Below are 3,868 nucleotides of genomic sequence, written 5' to 3'. Positions count from 1 at the left end.
CCAGGTCCAGACACCCTCTCTCTGCTCTTTTCTAGCTCTTTTCTTTTTCTTTCCTCTCTCTTTTCCCAGCTCTCTCTCTTTCCCAGGCCTTTCCCAGCCACATGGAGTGCCAACCTTGCCTGGTCCCAGCAGGTCTACTGAATAAACCTACCCCTTACCTGAATACCACATGCGTGGTGCTGTTCTTACTTGCTACCTCTTTTTAAAAACCAAACATAAATGGTGCCATGACTCGGATAAAGGGCTTAAAGTCAGGATAGATGGGATTCCTCTCTGTTTTTCTTTTCCTCTTTTTTCTTTTTTTTTGTTTGTTTTTCCCTTTTTGCTCTGAGGAATACCCACAGTTCTGACGGCCTTTTGCGAACCCATCTGTCTGCTGTGGACACAGTGCATCCATACCATTGCTGCCTTCACATCCACGTCCACACCACTTCTCTACTCTGGTGAGTGAAACTACTTTCTATGGCTCTCTGTTGCTCAGTCTCTGTCCAGACGTGGTGCCATGCCAGAGAGCTCCTATGGCCTTTAGCTGAAAGGCTGGTCACCTTTGAAGCCGAGGACACTTGGCTTTGGGGGCTTGGCCATTTCTCTCTAGAGGGCTCTGGGGGAAGTCAGGATGCCGCTTCTGCCTGGTCAGCTCTCCTTCACTCACCGGACTGACTCTCCTACATATTTAATGGGGTGCTGCGAATCACGCCTGAGCCGTGAAACCCCTTTGAAATGCCTCCTGTGCTCCCTGGAAGGCCAGAGAGCCTAATTTTATGCCATTCTCAGATGTACACAGTTTTTGCTACTGCAATGGTAAATGGTCAGAAGTCTGTTTAATTTCAGGCTCTTTTTGCTCTCTCTCTCTCTCTGCCATTCATGTCCAATTTTCTATCCTTTTTTTTTTTTTTAACAACTTTTTGGCTTGTGCCCTGAAGAGTATGACGCAGGCTGGGTCCCAGCGGACCCCTCCCCCCCAGGTTCCCTCTCAAAGGCTAGCCAATGTAGGCTTGATCTATTTGTTCAGGGTTTCTTTGGATTTTTTCAGAAATTCACTATCTTGAGTTCGCCATCTTGGCCACATGGTGGGTTAAGGGTTTGGCCTCATTTGACCCTTAACCTTCCACCAAGCTTACTACTCCATATATTTTAAGATGCCTTGCTAACAAGTTGCTCTTTTCACAGGCCCTGGTAACTGAGGCCCAAACATCTGATGTGCTTTGTTAGCAAAGATGTCTAAACATTGATGTTAAAATTTTAGGTTTTGAGTTTTGCCTTTTGTGTTGTGTATTCTACTACTGACTATGTGGTTCTAAAATACTGGGCATATCTGTGCTAAAATTCTCATCACATCTAATGACTTTTGTCATTGCAGAATATTTGTTGGTCAGTTCTTGATAAGGAGCTGGTAAGTTCTATTTGTTGGTCAGTTCTTGATAAGGAACAGGTAAGCTCTACTTATTCTACTTGATCTCCTTGTTGTTTTAATTGGAAATAATAAAGGGCTTTTGTGGCAAAGATTTCAGTTCAAAGCCAGCCCGGGCTGAAAAATCCCTAAGACTCCATCTCCTAACTAACCTGCAAAGAGCCAGGCTGGAAGCCTGGCTCAAGACCCTTATCTCTAACCAGCCAAACACTGGAAGTGCTATTGTAACTCAATGTGGTAGAGCACTAGCCTTGAGCAGAAGGGCTCAGGGACAGTGCCCAGGCCTTGAGTTCAATCCTCCTTGAATACCAACTGGGACAAGCCATCCCAGCAACGAGCACCTAGAGGAGTAAGAGGAGAGGATGTCACATCAGCTACTTTGTGCCTGCCCCTTCAAAATTAACCAGAACTGGGAGGTCAATAGAAGTAAGAAGCCTGCCCATCCAATGTCTATACCTGTCTACCTATTAACTGAACAGGAATTTATATTCTTGCCTTTGTCACCAGACTTCTCTACCTAGTCGCCAGATGTCAGAAGTAGCTAGGGACATTTCTACCAACATTTTCAGCCCCAAGTCCTTCCTCTTGCCATTTATTTGCTCTCTAGTATTTTTTTTCCAGCCCCTCAAAGCTCATGAGACTTCTCCAGACTTCATCTAAGAAATCACGCCACCAAGGGACAGCTGCTGCTCACTGCCTTCTCTGGGAGGGGACCAAATTCCAGCCTTTTGCCCTATTGTTGACGCCCCTTGTCAGCAGGAAGTAGCCAGAGAGAATCCATGCCCTATTTCATGATTTTTAAAAGGCTGGAATGTAAGGTCCACCCTCCTCACAGACTCCACCCTCCTCGCAGCAAAGTCTCCACCCAGTACCTGCATTACCTAGGCAACTGGCACACCTGGAAGAGGTCACATCTGCATCCACTGAGGTCACATCTGAATTTGATGTGGCCACACCTTTCTCAGCCCATACCCTAGATAAGGCCTAGCCCAGGTCCAGACACCCTCTCTCTGCTCTTTTCTAGCTCTTTTCTTTTTCTTTCCTCTCTCTTTTCCCAGCTCTCTCTCTTTCCCAGGCCTTTCCCGGCCACATGGAGTGCCAACCTAGCCTGGTCCCAGCAGGTCTACTGAATAAACCTACCCCTTACCTGAATACCACATGCGTGGTGCTGTTCTTACTTGCTACGTCTTTTAAAAAACCAAACAAATGACAGAGAAATGGGACAAATTATTTGCTGAAAATCAGGTTCTAATATTGGCCATGACTACAAATTGGAGATTTCCCTCTAAAGAAAAGCACCTTTGAGTAGTAACCTGGAAAAACCATACACAGCAGACTGGCCACACTACCCAGGGACAGGCTACCTCTGTTCTAAGGGGACACATGAAGAGTGGATTGGTCCTCTCTCCTGAGGTTGGGGGGCATCCTCCCTGAGGGCTAAAGAGGCCTGAGTTCCTACTATTGGAGCCCCAACTGGACATGCCCAATATTCAGTGAGAAACCCCAAGTGTCTCTTGCTGTGGTCAAAACATTTGTTTTAATAGGTAACAAAGCCCCATTTTCTGCCTTAACTGACTTCCCTGGGACTTTTTCTAAACGGAGGCTGTATGGTGCCTGGTGGTGCTAACACCACACACATCAAAAGACTGCTCTTTTTTTTTTTTGAGAATTATTTTTTATTGTGAAAATACTGTACAGAGGCATTACAATTACATGGGCAAGATAATGAGTACATTTCTTATCAAGCATTGTAGCCTCTTCCTTTGTTTCCCCTTCCCATCCCTTCTCATCCTCCCCCCCACCCAAGACCCTCCCCCCATTCCCCCTCCCTGCAGCAAAGTTGTAAAGTTCGTTTTCGACATAACGACTTGTACATCTCATTGTTGCAATGGGTCCACCTGTATCCCTATTTAAATGATTTGTTTTTCCCCTTCCCCTCCACAAATTATACTGACATCAAATATAGTGAAAGCAGGGGTTATACTGTGGGGGAGGGACATACAAAGCAACAAAGAAATAATCTTATAAATGTGTTAGAAAATTGCATGAAAGAAAAAAACATTTGAATACATATCTTAGGGTTCACTTCCCTAACATCAACTTATCTGACCTTTTCTGCTTGACTCAGACATATACTAGATATTGTAAATAAGGGAAACCATGGAACCTATGTTTCTTTGGGCCTGGCTTACTTCACTTCATATAATTTTTTCCAAGTCCTTTCATTTCCTAACAAGTGGGGCAATGTCATTCTTTCTGATGGAGGCATAGAATTCCATTGTGAATATAAACCACATTTTCTTGATCCATTCATCTACTGAGGGGCATCTGGGTTGGTTCCATATCTTAGCTATAGTAAATAGTGCTGCAATAAACATAGTCGTGCTGGTAGCTTTAGTGTGGTCTTGTTTGTGATCATTTGGGTAAATGCCCAAAAGTGGGATTGCTGGGTCATAG

The sequence above is a fragment of the Dipodomys ordii genome, unplaced genomic scaffold, assembly GCF_000151885.1.
Source record: "Dipodomys ordii isolate 6190 unplaced genomic scaffold, Dord_2.0 Scaffold85, whole genome shotgun sequence".
Classification (NCBI taxonomy): Eukaryota; Metazoa; Chordata; class Mammalia; order Rodentia; family Heteromyidae; genus Dipodomys; species Dipodomys ordii.
This window is presented reverse-complemented; position numbering follows the sequence as displayed.